This window comes from Tiliqua scincoides, chromosome 1, assembly GCF_035046505.1.
Source record: "Tiliqua scincoides isolate rTilSci1 chromosome 1, rTilSci1.hap2, whole genome shotgun sequence".
NCBI classification, from domain to species: Eukaryota; Metazoa; Chordata; class Lepidosauria; order Squamata; family Scincidae; genus Tiliqua; species Tiliqua scincoides.
Window position 1 is genome coordinate 310,080,360 of NC_089821.1, and position 12,894 is coordinate 310,093,253.

Sequence of the window (12,894 nt, forward strand, 5' to 3'; positions counted from 1 at the left end):
CACAAACACAAGTGTTCACTGCAATATTCCTTTCCATCCCCAACACACAGTGGTGTAGAGGGGTTGCAAAACACTAAGGGCACAATACTAACCAACTTTCCAGCACCAAGGCAACGGAACAAACACTGTCATCTGTGACTGCCCCCCCATTTCCTCCCCATTCTGCCCCTCACACTGAGCTTACCTGCTCTGGTAGACCTCCATTGCTTCGTTGGCACAGATAGGAAGGCTCCAGCCTTCCCGCTGGCATGCCAGCTCCCTGGGCTGCCACAAAGTGCTTTACAGCATTTTTCCGGCAGCTGCAGAACATGCATTCCGCTGGGGCTGCTTTTCAGTAGGATTGGACCAAAGAGCATCTTGGTTTCATACGAATTTCACTGTCAAAGCATCCCCTCAAAGCATGCTGGGAACCTTCCTTTGCTGAAAGGGCTGGCATCCCAAGCCCCCACCCCAGAACTGCCATCAATCCATCCATTTCTTTGCACCTGTCTTTTCACATAATTACATCCAAGGCGGCTCACAACAGATCAAAACAGAATGACAAACAGTGTCCTAAACACATCACAACACCATCACAAACACCAGCATCAATAAATCGCACAGTTCATTAGCAATTTCACTACCCTGGGAAATACAGCAACAACAGGAATATCTTCAAAGATATAATAAACAAGAGCATGCAGACCCCTTAGGGTTTCCCAGGGCCAGGAAACAGCTATCAAAGCAACCTGGGACTGCAGTGTCTTACGCAAATCACGCACAACACAGTCTGCACTGGTGCTTCTAAAGCAGACCTGATTTTCCTTTCCAAAGCAAAGGGTCCAGGCTGTTTGGGCCCTTCTCCAAGACCTTCTGGAGCCTGAAGTGGCATGCCCAATGCTGTCCTCACTTCCCTGGTGATGTGACAGCCTCTGCTCCCGCATGTGGAGCATCCATGCCACCCCTCTCCTTCTCCACACTTCCCCTTCTGCTCCATCCTCTCCTCTCTTTTACAGGCCAGAAAAAATTTAGAGGAGCAGGGAAGGTGAGTGGGTAGATGTTCCTCCCCAACGTGCTGCCTGAGGTGCCTGCCTCCATGAGTGGGGCAGCCCGGGGGCCTTGCACCATAGAGATGCAACACGTATCTGCACCAATATAGCACCAGCCCAAAACAGCTTCCACTTTTCTGGGGTGTGCAGACCGGCAGCCTTTTCCTATCTCTTTGAGGAAAGATCAGGGCTGATCCAGAAGCCTTTGTAGCCAGGCTGGATCTGGGCACACCGATGGGCTCTCTGTGGGTGGAACTCTTCTGAAACCTCCTTTCTACAGCTTGCCAGCCAAAAAGAGGCAGTGGGATGCACACCAGGAGGTCACCAGATGGAGCCCCGGCCCCTGCTGGCAGAGCTGGGCTGAAATCACAGGCATTTTGAAAGGAGTGGGGTTTTTTGTTTAATCTATGCTTGGAGGCAGTGCTGCTAGGCTGTGTGCTACTTTTAACACCCCCAGGGGCTTAGCTAATGGATCGAGTGGAGCTGAACTAAGTGCTCCCCTAAATTCAGTCCGTGGCCAAGTCTCCACCAGTCCAAAACAGCTCCCCTGGCTGCCATTTGCACTTTCCTTCACTGAGAGATGGAAGGGGCTGTAAAAAGGCAATCCTGGGGGGCTCCTCTGGCGCTGGCCTGGAGGCACCCATCCCTCTCAGCCCCACGCCTTCCTCTCCATCCATCTTGCTCAGCGCACAAATGGGGGGAAGCTTGTTCCATTCTCATTCTGGGAAATGGTGCTGCTTTTTATCTTCTCCAAGAAGACAAGCAGCTAGTGAAGCCTCTCTTGTTCTCCTTCCTTCAAAATTTTCCCCCCAATAACTGTAATATCAAAACAGTTGTATCCGCCTCTGTCCTGCACCCACCACCAGGAATGGTTCCAAAGGGGACGGGAAGGGACCACTTGCATGCCGTGGTGAGGCTCCCTGCCAAACTTAGTGCTTTGCACCCCCTCTAGCTATGCTACCAAGGGGGAATAGATTTCTCATGCATCTAGTTTTGATTTTGTCTTCAGGTTGCAGCTTGATTACCAAATAATCTCCTGGGGTGTCCAAACACCAGTTGTTATTCATCCCTCACATCTGTGTGCAGGCCTAACAACACTTTATTACACACATTACATGTTACATACAAATACATATAATGGTAGCCTTGACAGTCTTTTCCCTGCTCCAAGCAACATCCAAGTCACTGACAGCACAATCCTATGCCTGTCTACTCAGAAGTAAGCCCCATTGTATTCAGTGGGGCTTACTCCCAGGAAAACATGCACCCTGAGAGTGGCTCCTGCCATTCTTTTCCCCCCAGCAGCTCCCTCAGAAGTATATTGTGTGATGAGCAGCACCTCCTAGTGGCAGGGTTGGCCCAATCGTAAGGCTACTGAGGCAGAGCCTCAGGTGACAGACTGACAGGGGTGCCCACCCACCTTCACAGCTTCTTCTTCGCATGGTCACTGGACTGGCAGAGAATTGAGCTAAAGAAGAAGCCTGGAGGAGAAAAGAGTGGGATGCTTTAGCTCAGTACACTCCTCCACAATTGAGCGTCAGGAGTAGAATATTTCTTTACTCAGCATGTGGTTGATCTGTGGAACTCCTTGCCACAGGATGTAGTGATGGGTCTGGCCTAGGTGCCTTTAAAAGGGGATTAGACAGATCCAGATGGACTAAAAGTCCTCTTCCAGAAAAGTCCATCACAGGTAAGGCCACACTTGGAGTATTGTGTCCAGTTCTGGTTGCCGCATCTCAAAAAAGACATAGTGGAAATGGAAAAGGTGCAAAAGAGAGCGACTAAGATGATTACGGGGCTGGGGCACCTTCCTTATGAGGAAAGCTACGGCGTTTGGGCCTCTTCAGCCTAGAAAAGAGACGCCTGAGGGGGGACATGATTGAGACATACAAAATTATGCAGGGGATGGACAGAGTGGATAGGGAGATGCTCTTTACACTCTCACATAACACCAGAACCAGGGGACATCCACTAAAATTGAGTGTTGGGAGGGTTAGAACAGACAAGATAAAATATTTCTTTACTCAGCATGTAAAGAATGCTGTGGAACTCCTTGCCACAGGATGTGGTGATGGCGTCTGGCCTGGACACCTTTAAAAGGGGATTGGACAAAGTTTCTGGAGGAAAAATCCATTATGGGGTACAAGCCATGATGTGCATGCTCAACCTCCTGATTTAGAAATGGGTTATGTCAGAATGCCAGGTGCAAGGGAGGGCACCAGGATGAGGTCTTCTTGTTGTCTGGTGTGCTCCCTGGGGCATTTGGTGGGCCGCTGTGAGATACAGGAAGCTGGACTAGATGGACCTATGGCCTGATCCAGTGGGGCTGTTCTTATGTTCTTAACTACAATTCCCAGGAAGCCTTGCAGGTCTCTTGTTATCTGGTGTAATCCCTGGGGCATTTGGTGGGCCGCTGTGAGATACAGGAAGCTGGACTAGATGGGCCTGTGGCCTGATCCAGTGGGGCTGTTCTTATGTTCTTAACTACAATTCCCAGAATGCCTTGCAGGTCTCTTGTTACCTGGTGTGCTCCCTGGGGCATTTGGTGGGCTGCTGGACTAGAAGGGCCTTTGATCTGATCCAGCCAGGCTCATTATGCTCTGTTCCCCTCCTCCTATTCTGATGAAGGGAAAGTTGGGAGGAGGAAGAGTGGCTAGTGTATTGCTGGGCCAGGGGGATCAGCACTTGGCTACACCAGGAGCCCTGGGGCTAGCCCTGCTCAGAGAGCGGGGGGGGGGGGGATGTCATTGCCACTATTTTGGAACAAAGCAGAAAGAAAGAAAACCAATGGGAAGGCAATCTGGTTTTGTGCTTTCCCTTTTTCCCCTTACCCTGCACATGCCCAATCTCGTCTGATCTCTCGGAAGCTAAGCAGGGTCAGGCCTGGTTAGTACTTGGATGGGAGACCGCCTGGGAATACCAGGTGCTGTAGGCTTATACCATAGTCTTTCGAGACTGCAGGTTGCCAACCAAGATTGTGAGCAAAAAGTTCTCAGTTAAGAATTTCATTTTATTTATCACTATAGTCAGTGTGTAGAATAGACCAGGTGAGCCAAAGAAATATTCATATATGGTCTGAAACACACGTGCCTGCCCACTAGTGTCTACTCAGGTGAGCCATAGTCAACTCAGTGGGACTTACTCCCCTGTAAGTGTGTATAGGACTGCAGCGTAATGTGTGCAGGACTGCAGCCTAACACGGGAACGATAATTTCAGCATGATCAGAAAATATTAGTGTGCCAAACGGATGGTGGAGGGGTCAACCTTCCCCCGCCATATGCCTGCCTTTGCATGGCCATTCTTGCCCTTGCCAAAACCCAGTTGCAGAAGGAATCCGAATGACACACAGCCCCCAAATTATCAGCAGCAGCTGCTTGCTTTGCTCCTGCAGAAAAACTTCCACTCTGCTCACTTCCACTGTGCAGATTTAGCATAGCACCAAACCCAGAGAGAGAGGGAGGGAGGGAGGGAGGGGGGTGCTGTATTTTAGGAGAATGGCAGATTCTGTTCCATTTCCTGAGTGTCGAGACACAGGCTGTCTTCACTGCAGCCCACTATCTTTTCCCCTGGGACGCCCCTAACATGGCTTTTTCTTCTTTTTCCCAAAATACATTTCATTCCAAATTCCATAAAGGGAAATGTGGGTGTGTTTTTAATTCAGAGGATAGCCGGGGCCTATTTGAGGAGCAGCTCTGCTGTAAGCCTTCTGTCCTCATCTGCTAGATAGAACATTGAAGAGTTAAGAGCATAAGAACATAAGAACAGCCCCACTGGATCAGGCCATAGGCCCATCTAGTCCAGCTTCCTGTATCTCACAGCGGCCCACCAAATGCCCCAGGGAGCATACCAGATAACAAGGGACCTGCAGGGCCTCCTGGGAATTGTAGTTAAGAACATAAGAACAGCCCCAGTAGCTCAGTCCATAGGCCCATCTAGTCCAGCTTCCTGTATCTCACAGCGGCCCACCAAATGCCCCAGGGAGCACACCAGATAACAAGAGACCTGCAAGGCTTCCTGGGAATTGTAGTTAAGAACATAAGAACAGCCCCACTGGATCAGGCCATAGGCCCATCTAGTCCAGCTTCCTGTACCTCACAGCAGCCCACCAAATGCCCCAGGGAGCACACCAGGTAACAAGAGACCTCATCCTGGTGCCCTCCCCTGCATCTGGCATAGCCCATTTCTAAAATCAGGAGGTTGCGCGTACACATCATGGCTTGTAACCCATAATGGATTTTTCCTCCAGAATTTGTCCAATCCACTTTTAAAGGCATCCAGGCCAGATGCCGTCACCACATCCTATGGCAAGGGGTGCCACAGACTGACCACATGCTGAGTAAAGAAATATTTTCTTTTGTCTGTCCTTTAAAGAGCATCTCTCTATCCCCTTTCTCCTTCCCCTGCATAATTTTGTATGTCTCACTCATGTCCCCCCTCAGGCGGCTCTTTTCTAGGCTGAAGAGGCCCAAATGCTGCTGTAGCCTTTAAAGAGTCCTGCGCACACCGAGTGAGTCCCACAGAACACAGTGAGGCTTATTTCTGAGTAGACATGCATAGGATTGTTTCTTAAGGTGTAGAGCCTGAGGTATATAAAGGGTTGCCCATTGGCTAGGCCTGTCCTATTTAACCCTGGAGATCTGAGTTCCAGTTTGATTTTTGCCATGGATTCAGCACCTGTGTTTTAGGAAGCTGCTATGCAGTGATGTAGCTGGAGGGGGTGCAAAGCACTAGGTTTTGTAAGGAGCCTCACCCCTCAATGCCATTCTGGGCACTGGGAGCAAAACGGAGGCATTCACTGGTTCCCTGCAAAACTTAGTGCTTTGCACCCCTTCTACGAGTGCAGCTGCTGCTATGTCCATTCTCAAAACCTCTGTCTTGTGTGCTCCCTGAGGCATTTGGTGGGCCACTGTGAGATCCAGGAAGCTGGACTAGATGGGCCTTTGGCCTGATCCAGAGGATCTGTTCTAATGTTCCATGGCTGGATATCTGGGCAAGCCAGCTTTGCCACATGGGCGAGTGAAAAGTCTGGTCTCCTCTTCAATGGCACCTGGAGAGCTCCAGACCTCAGCAGGTGGAAGCTTTTCTCAGCACACACCTGCTAACGGCTGCAGATCAAGCCTTTGTTAAAGAGGCCCCTCTGAAGTGTTTGACAATCCTGGGGAAAACACCGGTTTCAGTATTCAGCACTCTCAAAAACTCTGTCCATTGAAAAATAATAATGTATCTAGTGCCCTTAAGACTATGTCGCAACTGCATGAATTAGGATTATCTGTGAAATCCTAGAAGTGGCAGCTAAACTGGATGACTCAGCTTGGGGGGAAAGAGTAGCTGGGAGGATTTCCAGCAGGAAATGATTAAATCTTCTCCCCATCCCTGCTTCCACCAGGGTCCTCATCCAGTTGGAGAAGGGTTGCGTCAGCTTTTGGCAAAGCAAAAAAGACATGGGCGGTCTCAAGCACTGTAGTCACCCATGCAGCTAGAAGAATGCCCAGGTTGGCCCTAAGAACAGCAGACTTAAACAACCTCTCCCTGAGAGGCACTGGTGCTGCAGAGCTTATGCCCCAGTTTTCATGGCTCTTCATGTCCACAGTCAGAAGCTCCAGGAACTTCCTTGGCAGGATCAGCACCCTAAGAAGCAAACTCCATCCCCTCTTGAGACCCTAACCCTGCAACATCTCAGACTTCTGGTTTCTCTGCTGGCTATATTCAGGCTGCAGTCCTAAACATACTTGCTTTGAACTGAGTTGAGCATGTTGTTGGCATCCTTCAGTCTCAGAAGACTATGGTGTCACGCTCTGAATAGTGGTTCTGGAACAGAGTGTCCTCTCCAGTGCGCAAAGCCTGGGTAAAGTAGGTATGGAGGATAGGCTGTTACCCAGGCAGCAAATCCCCCCTCTCCACATCGCTGAAATGGTCCAATGGAAAGGCAGAGGCCAATACAGTTGGTTCCAGCGGCGTCGCAGGAGTTGCCAGAACGTAACTGTGTTCAGCCATGAACTGCCTCAGGGACTCCAGATTTTGCATGGAGATTGACTCCTGAAGCCTTTTCCATAACTGGATGTAGCCACAAGGCAGTGGAGGTTTGGGATCAGAGTTTTCCTTCTCTCAGATGAGCTGCCTTCCCAGGTTGATGAGCCCCATCTACCCGGTGGCTGTTTAGTCGCCTCTTATGACAAGCACAGCCAAACTGAGGGCCTATTCTTATCCCCAGCCCCCAGGGGGTAGTTAAGCACCATTTAAGCACCATTAATATATAAATGAGTTAAGCACCAATATATAAGCAACAATATATAAATTGTTAAGCAACAATATATAAATGAGTTAAGCATAAATGAGTTAAGCACCATTTAATTTAGTGGAACTTACTCCCAGGTAAGCATGCATATGGTCATAGTGTCAAATCTTGCCATAGGACAAGATAGGTACAGGTTGTAGCTAGCAGCCATCAATAGCCAGTGAAGAAATACCTTTGGCCTTTCTGCTTATAAATGGGCCTCCCTTTGCTTGTTCCCCACAGCAGCACTCCTTTTACATCACTGGTGTTCCATGTGCTGTCCCACAATGCTCAAACCCACATCCCAGAGATGTGGCTGTTTTTGTCCTTTCCTCTTGCAGCTTTTCTGGCCCACTGCAAACTTGATGCAATGTGTAGGGGGTGGGGCTGGGGAGCGGCTGTTTAAGGAAAAAAGCCCCCCCCCCCCCATGCTGCACAAACATGGCAGAGCTGGCTGGATGACAGCCCAGGATTTTTTCCCCTTCTAATTTTAAACTAAAACTTCCTTCCTGTAAACACACCACTTCTTTTCTTCTCCCCACTCATCCCTGGCCTTTACTAAACAGGACAGCTGTGGGCCTATTCCATCATGTAGCTCTCTTTGCATCTTTACTTACAAGCAGGTTCCACTGAGTTCAGGGGGCCTTACTCCCATGAGACTGTCACAGCCCAAGCCTATGCAGGTTTACTCAGAAACTACTACTGGCTTCGAGGCCTTGTTCCCCATACAACAGTACATACAACTCCAGCCTTACTTTGCAGAGCAGGGGTGTCAGGCACAGGGGCCGGATGCAGCCCATGGAAGCTCTTTATCTGGCCCTCAGGCTCCCCCAACACCACCATCAGCTGCTCACAGCTGCTGAAAGGGTAATTGGTCAACTGAAAATATGGTCAAGATCTGCATATTTTGCCTGTCCTGTCATTTGCAGCTAATGAGCTCCTAAGTGAGAAAAAAGTGCTTATTTCTGGCCATGACCTGCTTGGGCCAATTCTGCCCAATGCTGCATACAAGCAACAGGGCTCAAATGGGTACATCAGTGGGCTGGGCAAAAATGGGTTAATGGCATAACTTCCTGCTTGATTGTGTCACTTCCAACCCTCAGTAGGCATCATGAAAGCTATTTGTCCAAACAGGTTTGACACCTCTACTATAGATCAAGCCAAATGTTGCATTCCAGCCATGAATTGTGTACTTCCAGATGCCCCCCCCCACTCAAACTCAACAAAAATGGGAGGTTTATCAAGTCCCTGGCAGTTCCCCAGACATATAGTACACACCATACTAGGGAGTGTTTGACTGCCTGAATCACAAGTTGTCCAGGCCTGTTCCAGATGGAATACAAAAAATTCTTTCAGGTTCCTTTCCTGCTGTCTCAGTCCAAGTGTGCTCAACTGCATCAAAAGAACATAAGAAGAGCCCCGCTGGATCAGGCCAAAGGCCCATCTAGTCCAGCTTCCTGTGTCTCTCAGTGGCCCACCAAATGCTTCAGGGAGCACATAAGAAAACAAGACACAGCCATTGTACTGGTGCCCTCCCCTGCATCCTACACCATTCCTGAGTGTCCTTGGCCTGTTGGAAGTGGCTTTATGGTAGTTTCAGGGGCTTTCCTAGGGAGGTGGAGTCAGGAAAGATAAGTAGTCACTTAAGATACAACCCTAACTGCACAATCCTATGTATGTCTACTTAGAAGTAAGTCAGCAGGACTTACTCCCAAGTACACACACATGGGATTGTGCTGTAACATGTGAAGCACTTACAGCTTTCTAATGTATGCCATAAATGCAGTTGTCAGTGGCATAGTGAGAGGGGGTGCAAAGCACTACGTTTTTCAGGTGCCTGAACATGCCATGCAAGTGGCCCCTTCCCCTCCCCTTTGGAGCCATTTTGGGAGGTGGGAGCAAAATAGAGGCATTCCTCCATTTTGCTCCCACTGCCTGGAATGGCTCCAAAGGGGAGGGGCCACATGCAGAGCGCATTCAGGTGCCTGCAAAACTTAGGGCCCAATCCTATCCAACTTTCCAGCACCTGTGCAGCCACAATGCAGCTCTCAGGGAAGGGAACAACTGTTCCCATACCTTGAGGAGGCCTCTGTGCCTGCCCTACCACCACAGGATGTAGCGCATGCCCCACTGGCACAGCTGCATTGGCACGAGAAAATTGGATAGGATTGGGCCCTTAGTGCTTTGATGCACTCTCACTATGCCACTAGTTGTTGTTGCCTTCAGTGCAGCTTGGCTTACTTGCTTGAATCACCTGAAGTAAAACAAAATTCTGCAAAGTTTCAAAACCTGCCCAGTTCCTAAAATTCAGAATTTGAACCTTCATCATCTCAAAATGTCACATTTACATTTCAGAGTTGACAGTTTTCATCCCCACTCTGCAGAGCAGCTACCCACGACTGCACTGTCAAATGCTGCCTGGCTGCTATTGCGTTTCGGTGGTGAAACAGTGTCAGAAAGCGAGGGCTCTGCTGCAATACTCCAGCTGTCAAATACTGCAAATGTTGATTGCGGCGGCAACATCCTTGGATGTGAAATGCTCAAGCGGAAGCAGAAATACATGCCAAATATACTCATTTTGAAGGATATTCTTTGGGGAGATTCACGGTTCTGAGGCCCTCTGTTTGTGTCACACTGCATCCCACTAAGGGAGCCCTGAGCTTGCACACTCCCCTAGGAAGAGAGTTAAAAGGTATGCCTTTGCTTTTACCAACAAACTGCAGTTCTGCAGTGCGTACAAATGCAGGGGAAGCAGTTGGTTAACTAATTAAAAACAAAGCACACCAGGGGATCCAACCAGTATCAACTGAGGTTGCAGTAGCATAGCTATAGGGGGTGCACAGGACGTTTTGCAGGGTACCTCACTGTGGCCTGCAGGCAGCCCCTTGCCTTCCCCTTCGGAGCCATTCTGGGCCTCTAGAGCAAAATGGCCATTCTATTCATTCTATCTAGAGCAATGCTCCAATCTAGAGCATTCTAGCCATTCTGGGCCTCTAGGCATGCACCTGGCTCTGAAGGGGAAGGGCTGCTTGTGTGCCAGGGTGAGGTACCTGCAAAACTTAATGCTTTGCACCCCCTCTAGCTATGCTACTGCAACCACATTTGATACTGGTTGGATCCTGGTTGGATCCCCTGGTGTGCTTTGCTTCTAGCTAGTTTACAAACTGCTTTCTTAAAAGCAAAGGCATATGTCTTCACTCTCTTCCTAGGGAAGTGTGCAAGCCCAGGACTCCCTTAGGCTGTTTCTCACAGTGGGGAGACCAGGACACCATGGAATGACTAGGATGATGGGATACAATGTGACACAAACAGTGCTTAGTGCTTTGCACCCCCTCTTGCTACGCTACTGTGCTGTTGAATAGCATTTGAAAGTGCTTATAAAACCATGGGCATAATCCTAACCAGGTCTACTCAGAAGTAAGTTCTATTTTGATCAATGGGGCTTACACTCAGGAAAGTGTGGTTAGGACTACAACCCATGGGTGGCAAGTATCATCTTGGAAAAGGCATTCCCCTTCCTCTCTCATACTGGGGGATGCCTCTTTCAGGACATAGGTAGGCATCACCCCGGAAGTTCATATGCAGGGTTCTTCAGTTAAAAACTCACACAATTCCAGTAGTGCAGTGTTTCTCAAACTGTGGGTCTGGACCCACTAGGTGGGTCGCGAACAATTTCAGGTGGGTCCCCATTCGTTTCAATATGTTATTTTTAAAATATTAGATCACGGGGGTCCAAACTTTTTGGCCAGAGGGCCGCATCAAATATCTGGCATGGTGTTGAGGGCCAGAAAAAAAATTTAAACAGGAAATTTAAATAAATTAGAGATGGAACTTAGATGAGTGAATAATTGAATGAATGGGCCCATTCATTCAACTTCCCTGGTCCTCAGAATGCCTTCCAGACACAATCAGAGCATAGCTTGAGTCATGTTTGGTTGAGTTTGCCAGAGGCTTTCAGGGGAAAGAGGTTGGCTGCGGGCCATATCTGGCCCCCAGGCCAGGGTTTGGAGACCCCTGTATTAGATGATGCTACCATGGGATGTGATTGCATTTGGGGAAATGCTACAGACTTGTAGTTTTGACAAGCTACTGTGTATATTCTTTTAACAATGACAGTAAATGGGACTTACTCCTGGGTAAGAGTGGGTAAGATTGCAGCCTAGGATTGTTATTTCTGGCTTGATGATGTCACTTCCGGTCATGACATCACTTCCGCTGGGTCCTGACACATTCTCATTCTAAAAAGTGGGTCCCGGTGCTAAATGTGTGAGAACCACTGCAGTAGTGGACTGAGGGCACAAGCCTATGCATGTCTGCTCAGGAGTAAGTTCTATTGTGTTCAGTGAGGCTTACTCCCAGGAAAGGGTGGATAGGATTGCAGCCTAACAGTGCCATCCTAGGCGGGTCTCCTCGGAAGTAAGCTCCACTGTGCGGGTCAGCACTGGGTGTAAGTGATCCAACAGCATGCTCTGGCCTCCATCCACTCCACACTTACCTGGGAGTAAGCCCCATTGACTCTAATGGGACCTACTTCTGAGTAGACATGCAAGGCTTGGGCTCTCCATCTGCCTGCTGGCCAGCTGCGCCTACCTGCTGGCCAGCCCTGGGATGGGCCCTCATGAAACGGGTTTCCTGCCCGGGCTGACAGTCCCCTCTGTCCCTTTGTTCCCTCCCAGAAGGTGAGCAGGAGGAGGGTGCCTCTGAGCACGTGCAGAGTGCCTTTCCCTCCAGCCGGTGGGAGCGGAGGCAGGGAGCGGGAGGGGCCGTACTACGGAGGGAGGGGGCGCTCGTCCTCCCCCTGGCCCAGCCAGCCAGCCAGCCAGCCAGCGCGGCTGGACCCGGGCGGGCGGCGCGCTGCGTGCCCTGCGGGCGCCGGGACGAGGAGGCGCGGCGTGGGGCGTCCCCCGCCGGCGGCGCTTGGTACGGTCCCGGCTGGCGGCTTCCATGTGCTGCGAGCGCGGCTCCAGCCGGGGCAGAGCCGAGCGAGGGGAGGAGCGCGGAGCGGAGGCAGCGGCCGGCGCAGGAAAGGAAGGCGAAGGCGCCTCGGGAGCCCGTCCGGTAAGAGCCGCGCCGCCCGGCCGAGCCCTCCGCCGCCGGGGCTCCTGCGGAGCAGGTCCTCGTGGTGAGAAAGTTCGGGGCTGCAGCCGGGCAGCTCCCCCAGGCTGGCTGGGGGCTGTGCAGCCCCGGGGGGCGAGTCTCCTTGGGGGGCTGCGGGAGATCTCCTTCCTGGGGGGTGGGGGCAGCGGCTGGGCTCCGGGGCAGAGTTGGGGGTCCAGCCGGTGGGCGAGCGCCAGGGGGGCAGAACTGGAGGCAGGGAGCCCCTTCCACCGCCTGGCCGGGATCTCTGGGCCAGGCTGTCCGTGTGCCCGTCTCTCGGCCGCACCTCGCTGCTTCCCGCGGGCAGCCGGGGCCGGGCAGACCCGCTCGGGGGTGGGGGGTCCCTGCGGGGCGGCCCTGGCACGGACTTCCTTGGAGGTCCGCGGGGCCAGGTGCCTCGCCAGCTTCGCTCCCAGTGCTTCCTAGCGGCGACACTCTGTACATGCCCAGAGGCACTCGGTGTCAGACTTCCGCGTGTGTTGAAAGTCAGTTTT

General features: G+C 51.0%; 1 protein-coding gene across 1 annotated transcript in view; it reads left to right on the forward strand.

Annotated features, from left to right (window-relative positions):
- Window positions 1-12,311: 12,311 nt before the first annotated feature.
- The window catches only part of FRMD6 (FERM domain containing 6), a 68,606-nt gene continuing 68,023 nt past the window's right edge, over window positions 12,312-12,894 (forward strand). The window contains exon 1 of the mRNA XM_066640512.1: window positions 12,312-12,361. The gene's annotated coding sequence lies outside the window, so the exon portion shown is untranslated. The remainder of the gene's footprint in view (window positions 12,362-12,894) is intronic.